We start from the raw sequence: 23,438 nt of genomic DNA on the forward strand, positions 1-23,438 counted from the left end.
GAAGGACAGAGGGATGAGGGATGCAGGGGTGAGGGACAGAGGGATGAGGGATGCAGCGGTGAGGGACGGAGGGATGGAGAAGCGAGCGCCCGCGCTTCCCGGCTGCTCCCCCTCCCCTGCGCGCCGCCGCGCCGCTCCCCGCCCCCCCGCCGCCGCCGCCGCCGCGCGTGCCCGCGCCCGGGGCTGCCGCTCGCTCGCATCCTCCGGCGGCGGCGGCGGCGGCGGCAGCGCCGGGGATGGGCAGCGAGAGCGCGCCCAGGAGCAGCCCGGGCTCCGCCGCTCGCCCCTGCTCCCGCGCCCGCTGCTGCTCCTGCCCCGCCGCCCCCCGCGCCCCGGGGGCAGCGCCGCCGCCGCGCTCCCCGCAGCCCCCGCCTCGGACGGGTGAGTCACCGGGCCCTGCGCCCCCCCTCTTCCTCTCCCCCTCCCCCCGCCCCAAAAAGCACCTGCCGGGCCCGCCCCCCGCCTCCCATCCCGGGGCGGCCCGCGGATGAGCGCGGCGGGGGGGCACCGCGCCCCCCACCCCCGGGGCACCGCTGCCCGCTCCCACGGGGGTCGCGCCGGCGGGGAGGCGCGCCAGCCCCCTCCCCAAACGGGGCCGGGAGCCTCTGACCCCCCCCCACGCACCCTCCCCCCGCCCTGCCCGGGGCGGCTCGGAGAGGGGGGGCAGCGCCTGAACTTTTGTAAGGACCCTTTTGATGTCGGGGGGCGAGGGAGGGGGGGCCCAGCTCGGCAGACTCGGCTGCGCCCCCAGGGTCGCCCCCGGGGTGCGCGGAGGGTCCCGGTCCCCGTCCCCCCCCCGGGGCCGCGGCCGCCGGGCGCAGCGCAGGGCGGCCCTTCCCGCGGGGCAGCCGCGGCGCTGCGCAGCGACGGGGCCGCGGCCGGGGCAGCGCTCGCCGCTCCGAGGGACTTTTCCCAGACCCCCCTCCCCAAATAAATGCATTAAAGAGAGGCTCGGAGGGAAGGAGAGAGAGAAGTCGGTGTTTGTTTTGCTTTCGCTGCACAGAGCAGCGAGCGCGAACGGTAGGATGCTGGGGCCGGGGAGCGTTTGCTGGTTTTATGTGTCATGATGCACACGGCTGGGTGTAGGTAGTGTAGTAACTCTCTGTATCCCAATAGTTCCCTGCCGAAGGGTTGTTATGGCAGCAGCGCTTCCCCCTGCTTTTCTTTAGCATCGCTGGCTCGGAGTAGTGTTAAAGATCTGGAAATTGCTTTTTTTTAAAAAAAAACAAAAAAAACAAAAAAACCCTCTTTCCTCTTCGCCAGATAGCCAACAAGTATGAATGTAAGATTCACAGTAAATCCTCACTCCCTTCTCCAGAAGCTGGTGCTGCGACAACACTTAAGACTGAAGGAGGTTGGGAGGAATCATGTCTTCTTTCTTTTTTTCCTGCTTTTTATTAATTTTTGTTGGAGTTTTTGCTTGGTTTTGCATGCTTTTTTCAAGTGTTTCACTTGTGCTTTTTTCCTAGCATTCTGTCTCAGTTATAGAGGACTCCTTAGCTCTGCGTTACACCGGGTAAAGGGATTCTGGCAGTTCTGCACACAAATAATGGACAATATCTTGTAGATTTATAGATTTAGATTTAGAATTTCTGCACGATTTGCTTGACGGTAAATTTTCTGTTTGCAATACAGAAGAGAATTTGTGAAAGTCATCAGCAAGGTTTCATCACGTCTTAACTGCTGTAGGTGAAGGGGCTGGTGGCGGTGGTAGGCTGAAACAATAATATTTAAACACTATTATGGAAATAAGTTCCTCTGTCCCTAATAATGGTTACTCCAGTATCTCAACTTGTTCTTGTCCAGACCACAAACAGTTATAAGGGAAATTCTGATTTCAGTTTAGTCAGTAGTATTTTCTGAAAACAGTGTTTAAACCATGAAGTCTTTGATTAAGATGGGCTAGTAAGAGGTCTATATTATCTGTCAGTTTTTACTCTGCACTTGTACGGGTACCTTTCTTTGACTTTGATTGGAGTCTGCTTGAGTAGCGGTTGAGCAGTAGATGATAAGGACAGCAGGATTTGGTCCCTGAAGCACTTGCATTTTTACTTCTGGAAGAATATTTACAGACTGATACTGATAGTGCAGAATGAAGTATTATTCAGTTGTGATATCTTGTTTCCAATAGTACATTTTGAAATGTTTGCTTATCAGTAGGAAAGAGACACCAGTGTGCAACGGTGTGTTTAAGAATGAAAAAAATGCTGTGCCCGTATGATTCATGTGTTGAAACAGACTAGATTCAGGTTAAATAGGTGAACTAAAATGAAGTAATGTAAATGACCCATAAACAGCTTTCATTGTTTATAATGAAAATAGAATAATCTTGCCATCCTGAAATTGGAATAAAGCCATGATGTTAGAATAGAGATGAGGAACACCAAGGCATATTCTTTTAACGACAAACTAAACTCTTGAATAAACCTCAGAAATTTCTGAGGAAATACAAGTACGTTTCTTGATATCACTATGGTCACAGTTCTGATCCCAGTATGAGATTCTCCGCAGACATTACTGCGAGCAAAAGACACATTTCTGCTAACAGTCTTTGTGGATTGGGGATGTGAAAAGATCACTCATGTTTTTCCTTAGCTGGAAGGATTTATTTGGTGTCTCGTATGGAATATTCCAAGCCTTAACCATTCTGAGCTGGAGTCAAGTCTACAGTTCTTACCTACCCTGACAGCTCAGCTGAAATAATTCATTCAAGAAAGCAAAACATATGTATAGCTATGGTCTGTTTTATTGGACCCTATTAGGTAAATAATAGTCATGTTTAGTGGAAAAAAGGGCTTGCCTTTGAATGATACTTTCACACCTGATACCCCTAAAATTTCATTTTAGGTTGTGGGAATAGCATGTTTCTTAAAATGGCATTATTTGTCTTATGTTTCAGATATGAAAGGACTAGCTGAATCTAATCAAGCTGTAGAGCAGATGTTTCCAACTTTAGTGATTTAAAAATATCCTTACTGATTTAAAAATAACCTTAAATTGTAATGAAAAAAAGACAAATTTGGTCACTCTGAAAAGGGGTTACAGCTGATGTTATTTGATACAAATTACAGATTGAACTTGTTTAACGTTAGACGAAGGTAAAACTGAAACAAGAAAGAAAGCTGGCAGAATTCAGTCTTTGTTGGAAAATACACAATGAAAAACCTGAAAGAATATTGCAAAATTTATACAAAAAATTTCTAATGTGAAGAGTCTGATCCAACCCTCATGGCAGTCCAATGGTAGAGTCCCACTGTCTTTAGTAAGCATTAGGATCTGGACTGAATTCTAGAAGAAAGAATGGGTAAAGATAATCTAATTAGATACTACAAGAATTTTGACAGATAATTACTAAAAACATATTTTAAATGTATGCTTTTCAGTTAGAAGGAAGTCCTGGCTCCACTGAAAATGAACTGGAATTTTGCCATTGATTTCACTGGGGCCAAAATGTCATTCTGAGAATTACAGTTCAAATGACTTTTCAAATACACCATGTGTTTTATTTAATCCGGTTTTAATTTGTGTGGTATTATACTAAGATGAGGTTACCTTTGCCGAGCTCAAGTTATTAATTAGTTATTAGTGATCATTTTCCCTTTCCTTTTACATTTTTTTAAATGTCAATTTTCCAGAAATGGCAAGAAATACAAAATAGTCTTCCCATTAGAGTGCACTCATAAACTGAATAATTCAAGACTTGTACTGTGCCACTGTGCAATCAAAATTTTAATACGATGCTGTCAAAATAATAAAATAAGAAAATCAAATGTGACATCATAGAAGACAATGTATATAGCTGACATGACATCTGGATGTTTTAATTTCCCCACTTTATATTTAGTGATTAATGAAGATAGACTTTTCTTTCTTTCCTTGGAGGAAGTTCATAACCTAATGTATTAAATATTGAGAAAAAATGTTGTGTATATTTTCTTAAAAAGAGATGCAACTCTGGTGAAGAAGAATGTAAAGGAAATGAAATAATAAAGGACACTTCACTAGGAAACAAGGAAGTGAGGTAATTTGTAGCTAATGGGGAAAACTAATTTCAGAGATGTTTTCCAGAATGTGTTAGATGTGGTCTTCACAAAGGACAACAACAGTTTCTAAGTAAGTATATACCTCTTCATTAAAAAAAGAGCCCGAGGATATACGCTTCCCTTGCAAAACTTAGTATTCTCAATGGTGTCTTTCTGCTGCTTTTCTACTAAATTAGGCATATTTAATGCTAACGAAAAGTGCCGGATTGGCAGAAATGGAAGCTCGGTCAATACTGCCGGTTTGTAAAGCATGGAAAGACGTAGTGCAGGCACCCCACGCGAGCTGCCAGCTCATCTCAGCCTTGCTGGACAGGGCCCAGGAGTCGATAGACAGCAGATGTTTGCTCACCGAGATCTTCCAGGTCGTTACGGGTCTTTTTGCTCTATGGGGTCAACACACCGAGGAAATTTGCCTGGAACTGGATCCCAGTGGGGATCTTGTTCATCTCGGCCGCTGCCACCCACAAAGACGCCAGCTCCAGTGGTGGGTCCGCGGGGGCTGGCCAGATCCTGCCAGGGGCTCGGTACTCTCGGCATCAACGCTTTCAAAAGTGCAGCGTGCGTTTCAAGACCTGCTAAGAAATGGAGTGAAATACCCAGTTCATTTCACACAGGCCACAAACCAGCTTTCAGATGGCAATGATTTTCCGTCACTACTGCATGTTGGCTGTATTTGAATCAGTGAACTAGAGGTGAAAGGCTCCAAAAATGTGATTACCAGTCCCCTGAGACGTTTAGTCCTTCAAGGATATCTTACTGGAAATACGTGATTGTATTTCATAAGCTGGAGCACAGCAAAATGAATTGATAACAGACAAATATTTTCTGTTTGTTTTAAAAAAAGCTTTCACACTAAATACATCTTTTTTTCAATTTTGTAAAGAGGCTTTTAATTGCATCTTGTGAGATGTTTGGTCCTGGAATACAGATTTAATCCATGAGCAGCAATCTCATACCTGTTTGTATTTCTTTACCACACAGTGCTACATTTTTGATCTGATAGTAGACAACGGTTTAACTATGAACAGCAAGCAATAGCTAGCTAATATTAACATTCCAATACTAATGGGTTTTTTTACTATCTATCACTCGATGACAGAAATTTTCAGAAAACAAATAAAATAACTAACAGATAAAAATCAATTTTTGTAATAGATTTTTATGTATAATTGATTACTTTATTTAAATTAACTCTATTACTCTTCTGAGAAAAAATATATTTAAAATTAAAACTGTAATTGTGAATGCCTGCTACTACAACCTAAACCTACCATGACCTATTATCTTCATTTAAACTAAATAAAAACAACATCTAAAAGTACATTTCCTTTTGAAACTTTAAAGTAAGCAAAGCTACTGAACTAGAAGTCACCAACTGAACAATGAAAATGAGTATTTAAGTGATAACCCAACTGTTCATGTGTCTAGTGTTTTTTCCACAGATGTCTTCTTCCTTTTACTATATCCAGGACAGCAGCTACAGGAGTTTCAAATTAAGAAAATATTTCAGAACTGAAACTGCAGAAAACCCTTTTTTCCCCTTTCCAGTAGAAGAATAGAAATGAGAGAATAGAAATGAGAGGCTGAGATCTATTAGATCTAAACTTTGAAGGACTCAATGAGCAAATAACAACCGTTTCCCTTGAAACAATTTCTGTTGTTTAGCAAATGAATTGGCTTTTTTAATACAGAATATATTTTATAAATTTTGTATTTATCTAGCACCTTTATTATTGTTCTATGTACCTAACAGAGCAATCTATAAAATACTTTTTGCACTTTAACTGGATATCTATTTCCATCCCAAAGCATCATGATAACTTTAAAACATTAATCACCATTCATAGTTTTAGAAGGCACAAATTAAAAATTCTGAACAAATTATATAGATGTAGACTTTGTGATTTGCAAAAAGGAGTATTAAATTTTGTATAGGATAAGTATACTATATATAAGTATATGCTAAGTGTCTTGTTTACCTTTCTGTGTACCTTTCCTCACAGTCCCTCCTGCAGCTCTTTTCACCCATATTGTAGATGGAGACACTGGGTAGGAGTTCAAAATATTTTTAATTATCTTCTAAATAATTAAGTAGCATTAACTCCCTGTATGTTCTAAGGCTACCTTCAGATGAGTCACCACATTTTAAGCAGTCATATACCTACAGCAGTACCAAGAGCAGATTACTAACCGAGGACAGATGGATGCAGATGGCGAGTAGACCATGCCAGACACCACAAGGTGAAGCCAGCTCATAAAGGCTCAAGAGCAGATCCCTCCACCTATCAGGGTGACATTTCAGAGGTTTCTGATATACAGAAGTTGTCTCCTTTCTGAACTGAAATAAATCCCACTAATTTAGAAGTCCTCAGAAAACAAAATTTCTTCTCCAAATTGTCTTAGGTTAACTGAAATGTTCAACTCAGGCTTAAAAAATATTGTAATACACATCCTAACAAATTAGAAACCATTAGAATATTTATTTCTAAGGTTTTCTTTCAAATCAGTACTTCAGCAAAGTTAATTCAATTTCCTGAAGCATGGTGATTTCAGTGGAACTGCGTATTCTTACAGAATAGGTTTTTAGTGAAGTTCCTTCGATTGCTTCAATTATAAAGGCAGAAAGACCTTCCTTAAAGTTAAGGTTATACTAAATGAAGGCAACAATCCTGAAATCGTTTGTGTGTACGCAGAGTTTTCTGAAGGTGTACATCAAGTTACTCTTGTGACAAGTAATCTGACTTTAGCAGAGTTAGGTCCTTCATATTTTTTTGACAAAGCAGTGAAAGTCTTGGCTTAGAGGGAAAGGATTATGGAAAGTCAAGAGCTTTTGAAATTAAGGATTTGAAATGTGAAATATTTTGTGATCACTATTGCTGAAGATTGCATTTAAATGGAATGGGAGAACATGCAATTACACTTAGAAAGTAAACAGGGAATTATTATTGCCTGTATGGTTATGCTTGGAATAAAATTTATCAGCTAAATAACTGAAGCTATCAAATTAGGCTGTACTGATTTTAAAATTTATTTTATCTGGCAATACAAGGTTTTCACAGACTAACTGCTTAAGACTCTTATACAGCAGTTCTAAATACCCATAGTTTAAAGGCCAACATTTAAGCATAAAAAAGTAAGCTTGCTCTGACACAAATGCTAATTAGTTTCTTGCAAACTACCAGACTTAAAAAAGAGTTTTTAAACAACACTTTTTAACTGGATGGAGAAAGAAAACAGGATTATCTTCAGCAAATGACATTTGGAGCATAAAAAACTTGCTAATTCTAAAACTTGTAATAATTAGGCATGTTGTGAATGAGAATGCTTGTCCCAAGCAGCATTTGCCTCAACCACCTACACTAAGAGACAGCTGACATCCTAAATTAAATATTATAGCTTATATTAGGGTAGTAAGTGAGGAGTTCAGGGAAGGAGTCAAACTTCGCTTGCTGGAGGCTCTCCATGCCTCTTCTACAGCTGCTTATTTGCTACCCGTGCTGAGTAATATGTGTGGGGAGCAAAGCAATGATCAACTGCTTCCACGATAAAGCTTTCCAGGGAAGACTGCTGAAATTCCCCATTACTTGACCTCTCTGAGCCTGAATGTATTATACGCATCTTCCTGCACTTCCTTCCTTCTCTCCATGCCTGCTAGGTCTCCAGCATTGGCCCTCATGTTGGCTTGCAGAAAGTATTTGAGATTCTAAATAAAGAATTAGAAAGAAAGATATTTAAGGCAAAAGCAATAATAATTTCAAAAGAACATTTCAAATATTTTGGCAGTTACAACACTCAGAGCCAGATAAAAAGTACTTATCTAAGGTCCCATTGAGATGAAAAGTCCACTTTCCAAAGGTGCCCTAGGGTAGGGAATTGCAAGCAGCTGAAAATATTTGTATTGTTAAAGCAATCATAACAAACAAAAGCATTAACAACAATATTTACATCTCGTTTTTAGCTCTTTCAGACAAGGCAAGTTTAAGTCTCATAGTCATTGTGAAAGAATTCCACACTGATTGCACATTGGAGCTAAACAGAGAAGCACTGCAATGAAATTTGGGGTTGTGAGTTTTTATACAACTGATAGTACTTGGCTTAACACTGGGAGTAATTTAATTTCATGTCATGACTGAAATAAATACTAAAATGATATGTATTTGCCTGTATGCAGGAACTACAGCATGGATGAATCAAGTGCAATTCAGTGTAGGGAAAGGAGTAGTTGCCGAAACCTGTGAAGTAATTCAGTGGATAACCAAAGAAGATAACAGCACAGTTAATTTTTGCACGTTTCTAAGAAGTGATTATGAAATATAGAGACATATGCCAGTCTTAGAAGTGGAACCTGAAACTCAGAGACTACCTGTTATTAAAATAGGTTTTTCATCCCACAACATCTACTCTTTGACACTTCCAAATAAGCCTAAATTTAATTAGACTGCACATCACCACATTCTTCTCAGTCTTGTTATGAGCCAAAACAGACTAGCTGAAGAGATAACTTACTCTCTCAAATTGATTTTGCTACCATATTTCTATATAACATTAATCACTGGGGAACAAAAATTTGTTTTCCCTTAAACCTAAAAGGTACACAGAAAAAAAAAAGCTATGAGACTGTTGCACACTAAGTTATGAAATTCGCACCCATATGAAAATACCAAGTTCTGTTTAGGGGAAATTTTACAATTTTATCACCTTTCTATTCAGAAAACAGCAAAAATAAAAAATTGACAATTCCTGCAGATTACACAATAATCTAATCTGCTGAACAGAATCACTGTGTTTTAACCATATCTATATACTTTTTTTTTTTACAAGTTTTTACCCTCCTCTTCCTCCTAGTCCACAATAACAGTTTGGCTCTTCAGGAACTCTACCTAGTTAAAATCCTCCTCTCTGACTTTTTTTTTTTTTTTTTTTTTTTTTTTTTGTAATGAAGAAATTTCCTGTAGTGTATTTTTGGATTTATCTCTTTTTTGAACTCAGTTGGATTGGACTAATCTGTAATTCTTTTTGCTCTCATTACCATGCAGATAGCATTTATTCCTTTCTCTGGGTTGTTATGGAATAAGTCATTTTGATGTTTGTGCCCCATTTTTGTAAGTGCCTAATGCTGTGTAATAGTTACGGATTATCCATAGTTTTCAGGTAAGTAGAAAAAATGACAGCAGAGTTACACCTCTCTCAAGGTCAGAGATGCAAAGCTAGAAATGGAAGCCAGGGCAGGAGGGTCCCAGTTCCCAGCTCCAGCCATGCCTCTTCCTACAATCTAAACGTGTTTCAGCACGTATTTTCCCCCCAAAATGAAGAATACATTTGAGGCCATGAAAGGAATGTAATATATCATAATCACAAGCTACTTCAGCAACAATGAGGAAAGGCTTTTATAGACTTGAGAGCCTAAAGGTACTATCAGTCTAGATAGCAAACTATGCTGTCTACTGGCATGTATATTTTTTAAGCTATCCACAAAGTATTGTTTCAAAATAGTATTTCCTCCTGCTTCACTACCACATTTTCTCTTTCCTGGTCTATTCCCTCTTAGTAATTATTGGTCCTTCCTTAACTTCTGTGGTGCTTTCTTCCTGCCTTTGTTTCTTTTATGCCTCAGATTGATTTTACTGCTGTTCCATATTTCCCTCTTTTCCTTTGCTTGATTTCCCAAATTGTCACTTCTTCTTTAATTATAGAAAAGTCATTTTATTTGTCCCAGAAAAAGAGGGAATTTGAAGTTTTCACTAACAATTATCTGTGGTGATTGAGGTCAAAATCCACACAGAGAGTTATAGCTAAATCCATTAAGAGTTTTAGACAGAAAAAAATGTGACTTGGATGTATCCGCCTATATTAGCGAGTAATTCAAGAAGCAGATCAGTAGATCAAATCAGCTTATGTTGAGGTCCCTATATTTAAAGGATATGTGATTAGTGTGTTTTACCTTGGACTAGACTTAGTTTGCTGTCTTGGACGAAATGTTACTATCCCGAATGTAGTCTGAAGCTGTTCAAGGACTAATTAGTTCAGACCTTTTTGTCCCCCTTGCAGGTTGGAGTACGTTTGGTACAGACTGTAACCAGAGCTCCCAATTTAGTTGCCTTCAAAATAAATCTAGTTCACACACACCAAGAGTGTTCTGCAAACCAGACCACCGTACGGTAATTCAGATTCACTTCAAAGCCACACTACTGCTCCAACTGGAAATGACAGTGTGGTTTCCTACGGTCTGAACAGCAAACCTTGCTCTGCTGTCACCCTGCCATGGAGTTGCCTAATTCCTAATTTAAATTTAGTCCTAAAGTTTTATTTGGGTGAATCTCCAGGACTATCAAGGACTATTTAAATGTTTTCATCTTGCTGATTTGTGGAGCAAGAACTGCAACCAGGTACCCTGTCCCAGGGCAATTGCTTCAGGCACTGGCTAAAGAGTCATTCACCCCTTCTTGTGTGGGCAAATAAATCTTTAATTCCCCCATTCTGACCATGTAGTGTCATAGCTCCGACAGGTGTGGCAAATGTCTAATTTCTGAATAGTGTCTGGGAGTAATAAGTTGCAATTTTGCGGCCAGAGCAGAGAATTGGCAAAACTGAATTTAGGCTTCTGACATTTTGGACAACTAATCTAATCACAGTGTTATTAGTGGAGCACCAGCATATCCCCTTTGCCTGTATCTTAAAAGAAAAGCATTATTCTATTTCTTTTTGTCCTCCATTCAGTTTTGTAGAAAAAAGAAAAGTATTTTATGTGTGTTTTAGTAGCAGGATCTGAATCTCAGATGCATGGATGCACTTCCTTAAAATCCTAAGCAAGATGCTGAACTTCTGGCTTGGAGGAATTGAAAACAGGCTTTGCAATTAGCATTCCCCTCTGCACTTAACTGCCCATTCAGTGTCCTGGCTTTACATAATGCTCTGCTGTGTGCAGGGTGTCCACAACCCAGTCTGAGCCATTTAACTTCCTGGGCAATTGTGTACAGATCTTAAACACTTAAATATGGATGTTTTCTCTCGTGGGGGAAAGGACATCAAAAGTGACGTAACAAATTGCTCTGCATTTTAGTACCCAAACTTATATTTGGATGCAATCCCCAGGCATTGCAATGCCTAACCAACAGATATGCTGTTTATAGTGACATGTTTTCTAACCCTGAGTTAGGCAAATAGGCTCCCCATACAAAGCACAGGAAGGTGCATGAAAATAGGCTTCAGAGCAATCAGCAAGTTGAAGGCAGGTAACTGGAAGGGAGTATGATGGATCAGTAGTAAACCTACAACTTACACCCTAAAGTCGTCTACTTTCAGCAGTGCGGAAGGTGCCTACTGTCCCCTGAAAGTAAGCACATAAGCTAGGCCTGCCTTTTCATCAAAATAATCAGAACAAGCTGCTAATCGATACCCAAGTATCCAGGAATTAGTGCATTTGGCGTTTAGGTGGATGACCATTTAAAAAACATGCCCACACTTCTGAGCTGGAAAAAGAATTTCACTTATGGGCTCTTTCAGGCCAGAAGTGTGCCCTAACTACTGACCGAATGGTTATTTGGGAATGAAATGAGTGACTTTCTCATCTTGAAACTTTGCCAATTTGTATAATTGATTAAATAGCTAATGGAGGAGCAATTCAAACCTGACCCACTTGTTTCACAGAAGAGTGGACTAAACATTGGCCTTTGGAGTCAATTGCTTGCTTTTTGGCTGAATAATTATTTTAAAGCAAACTGAACAGTTCCAAGAGGGGGAAGTGAGAAAGTTGTCTGCCTAAATAACAAGTACTTTCTGGTTAATGAGATCCTCTAGGGAGGCAAAGGGTCTCAATTCTAATACTTTCTATAAATCAAATGCAGTGAGGTTGCCTGTCTGCTAAGTGAGAATTTCACTAACTCTTGTTTCAGAAAGTCTTTCTTCCTGCTGCTTGTTTTTATTTTATGCATGTGTGATGTCTGATTTGGCAGGAATGTTCTCAGGAAGTTTACTGGTGTTCACTGCAGGGTAACACTGCTGTCATTTGTGAGTGAGCGGGAGCTCCGAGCGCCTCGGCAGTGTCAGGGCTTGAGTGATTTAGTGCATGAGCACCACAGTGCTTGGAGACCTTGGGCTGCAGCTGCATGAGGGCTGTAAGACAGATGTGCTGTCTAAACACTGATCTTAACACTGTCTGACGTGGCAACTGTATCCTTTGGTAGACTTTACCTTTATACTTGACTAAAAATTTGAGGGTATTAGAAAGCAAAGTTTAGGAGCCTTTAGAACTGCAGAAAGGTACTAATAATAGAAACCTTAAGTAAATTTAATGTTTTATAACAAGTGTTTAGTTGTCAGTTTGGGAAATTGAAGATCTCTCTTCTTCTATATAATAGATATAGTGCAGTGAGCAATAATACGGCTTTCCCACAGTTCTTCACCACTTATTGTTACACTTCACTACTTCATTTGTTGTAAGAAGATGCTTAAGTCTATGGCAAAACCATAAAATAAGTTAATGTCCAAAGGAGTAGAAGAATGTGTCCGTACAGAGAATTACACCTTGGGTGAAGGTAAATATATACGACTTTCCCACAAATACTTATTTCTGACAGACCATTTACTGAAAAGGATCTTTCCTTTACCTTTTTTTATTTAAGTTTTTTAAGTCTTCATGGCAGGAACCTTTTATCATGTTTTTTCCTGTATCCTTGAAAGCCAGTATGTACTAACATGATAACTCAACTTAATCTAATTAATCTAAATATAAATAAATCTAAAACTTAATCTAATCTAGTTTTTACACCTTATTTTACAAAGCAAACCTTACAAAGGTTTCTGTAGCATTAAAAACTCTTGCTGAAATCTTTAATATCTGATTTATTTTTGTTGAATTAGGCATTCATGCTTCCTACTGCTTCTTGAGCCATTATCAAATCTTAGATATGATTCAAGTGAATGCCCTAATGTTTGTGGTAAGACTTCTATAGTAGAGATAATGGAAGAGAACAAATCTTTGGAATTTACTACTTCCTGTTTAGACTGAGACCTTTCTGAAGGAGGACTAAGGACTACACTGTTAGAATTTCCAGAAAAATATGTAGTTACTGGCTGAAAATCTGTTAAAGGTAGTAGGCTGTATTCCACCATCAACATTTTAAGACCTTTCCCAACCCAAAGAAAAATGCTTTCCTAGAAAAGTTTTATCTTAATTGTTACAAATTGGAAATGATCCTTTTTCTAACTATAAAGTGGAGTTTCCTATTTGCACATATAATTCCTATTGGAAGATTACCTTTCAGTTCTTTGATAGACCTTTTTTGCCTTGGATTTGTCCCAGCCTTCCAGTCTAGTGACTAGAATATAGCCATTCCGCAGTACCTTAATCTTACAAATTACTCTTGGGCTTACGTCTCCTTCTGAGATCCAGAAAGGCTAGCTTTTCCTTCTGAAACATAGACGTGCCAGAGCTACCACTGTTTGGCATTAGAGTCAAATCCTCAGCTACTGATCAGTTACACATTAATACATCTGGGAACAGCCCCTCTAAATATTTGCATTTTGAAATCCCTGAGTTTTCTTTGAAGTCAGTGACTGAAACTAGAGATTGGTCTCTGATCGTGATGCTTTTAGCTAATTTAAAACCCAGGCGACCTTCTTTGTGAAGCCATCTAAAATTTTAGGTTTGAGTACAAATATGACAGTATATTTTATTTTATGTATTTCCTCTTTTTTTGCCATGAATAATTTACATCTTTTCATCTCTCATCTTCTTCCGTATTTTCCCATCTTCTTTAGCAGTATTTTATCACTCAGTATCATGATTCTACTTATAACACTATAATCAACCCAAAGCAGTAAGCCTGGAGACATTCAAAATATATTCATGAGTGGGTTTCATCTCACCTAACTTTAGCCATCAAAAACTAAGCTTACTTCCAAGGCTTCGCCTGTAGTTAGCAGGGAGAGAGAGATGTCTCCAGAGAGCAATTCATTGCCCTTTCTGGGCGCCTCTCTTAGGATGGGATGCATCATCCTCTGAAAGTACTTGTCCCTCTCTGCTGACTATAAAGGAGCTTCAGTGAGTAGCACTGCGCATATGTCTAACTTTTTTTTTTAATGTGATTTATTATGTAAGGCTATCAATTATTTTTCTACAGGATTTTCAGTTTCCAGGATCATTGCCTGTGGTTGATTAGGGCTATGTCTAGAGAGTAGGTATGGAGCCAAATGGTCTTGCTGTGCTACCCCCGTAACTGGGAAAGCTGGGGAGTGTGGTACAGAGAGATATTTGAGCTGGCAGCACAGCAGTCATTGCAGGGCTAGAAGCAGCACAGCTGTCTTCATGCAACGCTGCACACTGAGCTAAGGAGCTCTGCTGAAACCAGCTCAATTCACTAACACAGTACTTCAATTTATATGACATTTGTTTATAGAAAATAGACCAGCAGAATGTTCTATACGTTTATCAAGGTCTTGTAAACTACTTCCAGTTTCTTACTTGGTTTTGAACAGACCATTCCAAAAATTTAGCAAGCTTAGAGATATCTTGTACAAGCTGTTTTCTGCTACAGAATATATGTTCCCATGAGAAACAGCATATCACTCATTTTGTCCTACCATTTCTAAAAGTATGTACCTCTGTATCAAGGAGTGTGGCAATGTGGGAAAACCTGAGAACATTGTGATACTCAGTTCTGGATTAGGACTCATATTAATGCAACTTAATTTAATTATAGAAAAGTCTTTTCATTCCTGTGAATGAGTACAAACTGAAAACTAATAAGCAAGTGCATACCATTAATTAGTGCAAAAACTTAAAGGTTACGCAACCTAAATTTGTCAACAAGTGCTCACAGCACTGTTCCAGAGTTTTTCCAAAGCTGATCATTGATACGTCTTTATGAGAACTGCAAGGTTATAGAGGATACAACTGCAGTCTTCTCTGAAAGCCTGCAAAACAAGTCTGACCCTCTGTATAGTTATTATCATTTTTCCAGCAGGGTGGGCATCATTTAAACTAGTTTCTGAAATATTACTGCTACAGACTGTGATGTAAGAGCTTCCTCTTGTCAAAGGAAATGTCCTTTGCACTGAGATGGAGACTGTTACTCGTTTTGGTTTACTACTTTTTTTCGCTGGGATGACTGTTTCTTTCACCTAGAAGTCCTTCTAGTTTGGGAAGTTATTAAAACTTATGTGAAAGGAAATCCTGAGCCAATTAAACATAAGGCTCAACTAACTTCATTTCTGTCACTCTCAGCAGAGGTGAGTTGTGAGCCAATCCACTGGGAGGGAATACCCAGTGAATTCACAGAATTCCCTAGGGAACCCTGTGAATTGTCAAAACAGCATAAGCAACTGAGCTTTTTCTACTTTTCTAAATTTTATCATTGCTGCAAGAGAAGAGCATGGAGAAAACAGGTTTGAGATCCTGCTCTCTATTCTTGGAGTAGAAACTTGAACTCCATTCTTTCCTGTACACACATGAGTTCCCTACTGGACTTCTGGGCTAAATATATCACGACAAAAAGAGAAGGCACAAAAATTGGCTTTATAGCAGTGATATCTTTAAATTCGCTATACTATTTTACAGATTTACTGCTTGCTTTCCCTACTGTTTAGGGGCACATGAAAAGGCTGCTGGAGTCCAATCTCATTATTTTAACATATGTGCTGTGAACTTTGTCTTGTAAAGCCCTAATTCAGAAAATTGTGATATTGCATGAAAATCTCAAATGTCACTGGACAGAAGAAAAGAGAAAGCTAGGAACATACCACTGTTCATGCAAAACCCTCTCCAGCTTTTTACCCTATTAAAATTTCCTACCCTATTAAATATTATTATCCTTTCAGTTCTGTAACCTATTAATACTGTTGTAAGTATTACAGTTAGACTGGATCTTTTAGATTGAAATAAATTATGAGTAAATTTTATGATTATATGCTCTTGTAAGCAGCTGAACTGCTGGATTTCACAAGTTTTACCTTCCAGCCAGAGGGGCGATGGGGCAAGATGAAAGTTAACCATGTCTGTAGCTGGAGCTGTAGGGTGATGTTTCCAAAGGCTAAGTTTCTAGGTATGACTGTAGACCATAGCTTGAAAATATGTCCCATAACAGAAAAATGGAAAGCACATTTAAAATAACTTCACATATATTTCTTTTTTAATCACATAATTTTTAAATCCATCTCATATATGGCTTGAGTTACCATACCTGAGCTCTTTTGTTGGCAAAATGTTCTATACCACTGGGGCAGTTAAGATGGAGCCTGGAAAGCAACAATGTTTTTGAATGAATCCACTGAAGTTGGATAAATTTGTGCTTTAAAAATGGAGCAGAAGTTTTTTTTTTTCTTCATTACACATACTCATCATAGAATTTGACAATGCTCTAATTAAATTTTTTTCTTCACCTCTTTTGAGAAGCATGAAGTCGTGCAGAAATAAATGCAACTTTTGGCTTACAGAATCTTTATGTCTTGTGAAAAAAAGACAATGCCAGTGGGACTACAACTGGTCCAGTTCTACATGGAATAGTTTCCACAGGCTAGCTATTAGGAACTTGTCTTTTTGAGATATAAATTGAACTAACTCACCTTTGATGAATATATACTTATGCAAGTAGTAATACTGACACCAACGTGACTACTCACCAGGAGAAATACAAATCAAGATGAGTAAAGACAGCAAAACTGGGCCCTGAGCCACAATCAGCATGGAAACTTCTGATGCTATAAGTACGATCTTTTGCGAAGTAGTACTCCTCTAAATTGCTTATTACCTAAAGTTAAGCCTTACACTTAAATCTTTGGTTAGTCTGCATGTCTTTCTATTGTGGGAGAGGGTGTAGGCAACTGGTCCCACTGACTCATTATGATTTGATGCCATGAGCAGCAGCTTTCCCAGAGCAGCTGCTTTTTCTGACAAACATAATGCTCTACACTAGGCCTTTGATTTTCTGCATATTTTACTTGCTCATTAGGTCTTGCTCTTTGTATATTATTGATTCATTCCTTGTACGTGTTCTACTGTATGTTCCCAGATGGTCAAGTATTTTCATTTGTGTTCTCTGTTTTGATTTTACAAAAGTTACTGAAAGTTTTAGTATGCGCCAGTGGAAGCAGGTTTAAGTTATAGCTGATGAAAATAATAGGAGAAAGGGGTATGAATCACTGGGTGCTTTGTTATGAAAATAAGAAATATAAAAAATTCTGGGGGCCCCAGGATACTAGAGGTGTACACTTTTCTACTGCAGTTTTTGAGAGTTAAATCAGTATTATGAACAGCTAGAGGTCTGCATATCAGTACATGACACTTATTGGAGATTGCTCCTCTGACTATCACTTTCACTTGGCACATGGTCAGGTCCCTATCTGTGTACTGCCAGCATTCATTCTGAGCCTTCCATATGGACAGAGAAGGTATTGTTTAATATCTTCTGTATATGACAATTTCCCACTTTCACAGGAGAGGTTCTTGTTTGAGTTTAGCCCAGGGAAAAAGAAGTATCAGTATTTCTATCACTTATGCTTCGTGTTTACCAAATCAGCTCTTTAGCATTAATTGCAATGGATTGTATCTGAGTTTTAGCTTTATGCGATTTTTACTGTTTTAGGAATGAGACACTGCATAACCATTTGCATATTGTTAATTTTTTATCCAGACTATGATGTCATGATTTAACAATATTAACTGTTTTATATTTTTAGAAATTAATGATATTTCCATATTTTACTGGGAATAATACTCATAAGCAGCAATCATTTGCATTTTGAATTTATTCTTATACTGCTTTCTAAACCATGGTATTCTAAAGGCTTATGAATCAGTGATTTCACAAATATATGAAATATGAAAATTTGTTCATTTCTGGTATTCTTATCAAAACTTTTGCTTTGTCATATTTTATTTGGATTATAGGATTTTAGGTCACGTTATAGGACTATGTTAGAATTTTTTATAGTTTTTTTGTATAGTCTTGTTTAAAACAGGCTTTGGTTCTCAGACTTTTTTTTTTTTTTTTTTTTTTTTTTTTTTTTTGGCAAATCATTCTATAAAGTAGAATATAAATCCCAGTTTATGTATGATATATTAATGGGAGACCTAACCAGTTTCTGGTCCAACAGTGTATTCTTTTATGATTCAAATGTCCCTGTGCTCTTGCCCAATTATATCTGTTGAAGGCTCATCACCCAACTTTATGCAGTCAAATACAGATTTCACCTTTTATCTCTGGTAACAGAATGAGAAGATCCTTGGAGAAACTTGAGCATTGAGTTATTGTCCTTGTGTGAGCTAATTGTGATAAGATGCCACTAGATGAGTACTAATTCTGGATACCAGACTTCAGAGTAACTGGGAGAAAGAATAGTCAGTTCCAATATATATTTTGAAAGATTTTCTCTTTTTAACTGTTAGTTTTGGTTTGCAGTTAACATAATTTTGCCCTGAACATTGGCATATAGTTTTACAGGAATCACATTTTGCTTTGCTCTTCTTGTTACTTCAATTAAGTATTCTTCCAATTAGGGAGCTTTGCAAACATGTAGAGTATCAGGCCTCCAGGTGATATCTTTGTGGGGTAATTCCTTGCTCTGTGTAACCCAGCTGCTCTATGGAGGGTTGGAGCATCCAGAGAAAGAGACAGCCCTTGATGTCCTGAAGCTTAGCTACTCTCTGCTGCTTTGAAGGTTGCAGTGCTAGGTCACAGCAGCCAGCATGGCTCTTCTGGGTGCCATCGAGGGCTTGTCTGAAGACACCCATCCGCTGGGGCAGCTGTCAGGAAGGACTCACCACAGAGAGATTAGCTTCACCGCCCTTCTGCTAAGCTCCCAAAATAGTCTTGGAAGATGCAGGATAAAAGATCTTCTTCTTCACAAGGACCATAGAACCCACCTTTGTAAATATGCTAATTTTCAACGGGAATGACAAGACTGCTGTATCTCCTGTCGTCCAAGAAAAATTGACCATCTATTGTTCGTGCCTGTGGCATAACATTAATTTCTGCACTATTTTCTAACGAAGGAAATCACTTTCTTTTTCCAAAACAAAACAAAAACACCCAGGTTCCTAGCCAGAATATTCCACAATTAGCATTTTTCCTCTTTGTTATACACTAAGGGTGCTTAAATGTTGCATTGACTGTGATTTAATTTCAGTGTATTATAGTCGTAGAATAGTTATCAGTCCATTCTCCAGAACTTGGTAAATCTTGGTAAAAGGGATAAATTCCAATCCTTGGAAATTATAATTATTTTCATGAATGTGTCAAGATATGTTAATTGGATCAAAAATACAGTTTTCCTTCATATAACTGTTTAGTGAGAGTGCTACATGAAACTGAATTATGCTGAATATAAATGTTTTTACTGTAAATAATGTGAAACTTTGCTCCTAAGTAAATAGATCTTTAATGCTAATTATAGAAAATTGCTTGGTTATGGTCAGCATAATCTAGTTTTTTATCAGCACTTCAAATTTATTCTGGTTTTGATTCTTACTATCTGTTCCCAGCAGCAATCATTTTTATTTCTTTAAATGATTAAACTTAGTTAAGCATATATTTTTGGAAATAGTGTAAAAAGTTCTTGCTGTGACACTAAATGTAAGCCCTCTGTTTTCTGGATGAAATTAATGCACTGATAATGAAGAATCCATTTTTTACTTTTAATTTTAGATCTTTCTTATTTATATAAATAGATTCATTAAAACACAGTTTCTTACAGAGTTCCTTTGAATGGAGATAATTTATGCTGCTATTCACACAGGCTGTTTTCCAAGACCTTCAAAGTGCACTGACTGGTATAGAAGAAAAGCAAATACAGCTTCAAAGTTTTTAAAGAGTGGAAGTTTCCCTACCCCTCACGTGTCCTCAATATAGTTTTGTGAGGAGGTTTTGTCAGGATGGGGGTTTTTGTGTGTGTGTGTAAGGAGCAGACTTCACAGAGGAGAAAGAAGTTTAAAATGTGACTTTCTTTGAAATTACTATCCTGTACTCCTAAAATTTTATGATTACAAGTTTGTCTATTCTTCCATTTTTCTCAGAAAGACAACATTTCCCAGTGAATCCAACCTGATGAATGTTTGGTTTGGTTTGATTTGGTTTGGTTTGGTTTGGTTTGGTCTGGCTTTTTAAGAAGATTTAGAGAAACTCAGTTAGTGAATGGCAAGCCTATGTCCAAAAGAATGTGTCTCTTTATGATTAAAGATTTTTATCACTCAGAAATTAAATAAACTTCTCATCCAAAGTGGATAACTTAATGATCTTTCAGTGTTGTGCTAAGATGTAGGGATAAAGAGTTTTCTACTGATTAGAAATAAAGGTAGTATGTAACACAGTAAGAATGTTCATCCGGAGAAGGATCTTAAAGAAAACAAAAATAGGAAAAGTGAAATAAAACAATATTATACTTCGCAAAGGGATAGAGAAGGAATAAGAAATATCAAGGAGTAATAGGCATTATTACTCCTCGAGGAGAGTGAAGGAGAATAATTACAGGTATTATCGAGGCAATAGCTATGGCAGATGAAATTGCTGATGACACAAAAACAGCTGAATTACTGAATTAAATGTGTTTTCAGTTAGAGAAATAGTAATTGCTTTTAAAATGAATAAGAAAGAAAAGTAGACCTATAAAATATTTGATCTGGGAGCATAAACTCCAAGGAACAAATTACATAGGAAAACATAGATGCCACATACTTAGCTTGTAAATCCCAATTTCTGCAGGAAAGAAGTGCAAATGTCCCCCAAGTTCCACAGCCTTGAACCTACCCCTGAGGATGGCCACATACAAGTATCTGAAAAGGCTGAATAGGACTTTGCTTAAAGAAAGAAAACCAGTGGCTGGCTGCAGAACTGGTCATGTCCATGCCTTTTATGGCAGATTCACCCAGGCTACCTCACTCTGAGAGTGAAATCTGCTGTCCCTTTCCCCTGCCCACTTCTGAGAAGGGGGTGATAACCTACAGAGTATTCTCTTTTGTTCCCACCCCTTAACATCCTCACACTGAGCTATTATGCAGCAAAGAGGGTGAGATACATGTAGTCAAGAAGGAGAATAAGTAAAAGATGGTTTTACACTCTATTTAAGAAGATAGGATGGGTCAGATAAGAAGAGGAAATCTTGGCTTTTGCTGCAGGGAATATTTATTCATTTTATATTAAGCAGTCATTAGACCAGAAGATAGAAATAGTTGATTCTCTGATGATGTTACTTATGGAGGTGATACAAGTGTCAGTGAAGGCATAGGAATGATGCAGAGATACTATATTCCCTGAGAAAGCCAGAGGTTAGTTTTTCCATTATTTGTTCTACTATTTCACCAATACTCCCTTTATTATGAACATGCTAGAAAATCTGGCAAGATATGCATGAAATTACACATCTTTCAATTATTAAACAAAGAGTTGATACTAGTTACCTCACCTACAATGCATTGCTTGTTTTCTCTTGTTCAATCAGAAACATTAAATCTGTTTTATGTTATAAGCAGGTATTCTTCAGGCAAACAAGGAATTAGGGATTTTTAGGCGATGGGATTAGGTCAAATTCCCCATTAGATGCCCATCTTCCATCTCTGTAGATATGGACCAACTGCAGAGTTAAGGTGAGGACAGTTTCCTTTGCATGTGCAGAGTTTGAAGAAAACTCTGTGTCAGACCTTTGTGTGGACCTGCATGGTACATGAAGCCTGGAGCTAGAAAGAAAGACCTTCCAGATTCAGGGATATCATAAAGTATATAGGCTTTGCATAATCAGTAAAAGTTATTGATTTTCATAACTTTGGTGCTGTGAACTTGAAAAACATCACAGCACTCAGCAAATTTCTCTCTTCCAAAGTCTAAGAAATCTTGTATATTCAAATGTACTTAAATCATATATCATAAATGCAAAATTCATTTGATACACTTCTGGAAGTAAACAAAAACATCACTCTCTCTATTAAGGAACTTAACCAAATTTTCAGTTTCTATGCTAAATTATTGCTGAAATATGTTATGTGTAGGTCACTTTTTTTTTGCTTTTTTTTATTTTGAAGACATTTTATTTCGAAGAACTAAAATTGCATGGATAACAGCTATGAAGAGACAGTTCTCTCTGTAGAAGAAAAATGTTAGAATCTATTTATGCTTCAATTTAGGGAACGTGTTCGTCATGCAGGAGTTAGCTGATACCAAGAGCTGTAGTTCTTGTGTTCTGGCCATGAGCCCTGGGAGAATGTTCAGTTGGTTAAAGAAGAAGGAGGTGGTGAATCTCCTAGCAAGGTGATCATGTTTGGCCCTGGCAGATTTTGTCCTTCAAGCTCCTTCCAACACCAACAGTGCAGGAGCAATCCTGGCCAAGCAAATAATGAGTAATAAAAATCATTCCTACTAGTTTTATTTAAAGCCAAGTATAACAGGTGAAGAATTGTTTCTTTTTAATCCTAAATGAGCAGCCATATTAGCTCAAGATGGAGGCCATGTTTGGAGACTGAATTACGCAAAATAGTAGTTTTTAAGTCTTGACATATTATCAAAGATGTTTAGTTTTTTTCATCCAAATTTTAGTTTTGCTGACATTCTTATTAGGAGGGTACAACCTGTTTAATGACGCTTCTGTGGTTATGGCACTTTATGGTACATTTTTTTAATGAACTTACTGTTAAAGACTAAGAAGAGAAAATATCACGTCATCTATCCTGATGCACCATCTTTCATTATTTGATATTCAGCTTCATTATCTCCTTCCTATAAAGGGTCAGTGCTAGAGACTGTAACTGATCGCTCTTGCTTTCAGCTTGGGAAATCTGAGGCTCTGTTACTGCATTCAGTTTTGTTCTGTTATGCTGCCCCCAGTTGTCAATAGGTAAAGCTTTTCCCATTCCCAAGAAACCAAGTACCTCCTGTGAATAGTCCCCTTATGCAAGCTTTCTTTGTCTGAAGTCTTCTCACTCAGCAGAATAAGCAGTATAATAAAAATGTCAGTTTAATTTTTCATTAAAAAGCTTGACTTTTTTAACAAGAGAGGAGCACACTGTTGGGGCAGTCATGAAAGAAAAACTCTTTTCATGACCACTGGAATAAGTGGACAGGGACAGTGAGGGAGAGAGCAGAGAGTGGGAAACTGGCTTGCTTCCAAAGCTAAAAAAAGCTACAGTTAAGGACATAATTGAATGGCTTGGCATTCCTTTGAAGAATTAATGCAGTGTAACCTTTTAAATGAATAAAACGTAAATGTATAATCATCCCATCCAAAAAATAATAATAATATGAATGAGTGTTTGAAGTATTAATGGATGAATTTACAAATATTGTAGATTGGGGGAACAAGTGAGATCACAACCACTGTCTGGGGGTAAAAGTACGAACACAGGCACACAAGCCCAAACATCCATGGTAAAGTTGCATTAGAGAAGGGAAATGAGAAAACTTTAAAAAATTAACA

At 38.3% G+C, this 23,438-nt stretch overlaps 1 protein-coding gene across 9 annotated transcripts in view; it reads left to right on the forward strand.

Moving 5' to 3' along the window:
- Positions 1-315: 315 nt before the first annotated feature.
- FUT9 (fucosyltransferase 9) overlaps positions 316-23,438 on the forward strand; it is a 110,422-nt gene continuing 87,299 nt past the window's right edge. For 7 of the 9 annotated variants that reach the window (XR_010388287.1, XR_010388288.1, XR_010388289.1 and 4 more), the window contains exon 1: positions 316-381. The gene's annotated coding sequence lies outside the window, so the exon portion shown is untranslated. The remainder of the gene's footprint in view (positions 382-23,438) is intronic. The other 2 variants (XM_064508797.1, XM_064508798.1) reach the window with 2 other exon arrangements.

The sequence above is a fragment of the Dromaius novaehollandiae genome, chromosome 3 (assembly GCF_036370855.1).
Source record: "Dromaius novaehollandiae isolate bDroNov1 chromosome 3, bDroNov1.hap1, whole genome shotgun sequence".
Taxonomy (NCBI): Eukaryota; Metazoa; Chordata; class Aves; order Casuariiformes; family Dromaiidae; genus Dromaius; species Dromaius novaehollandiae.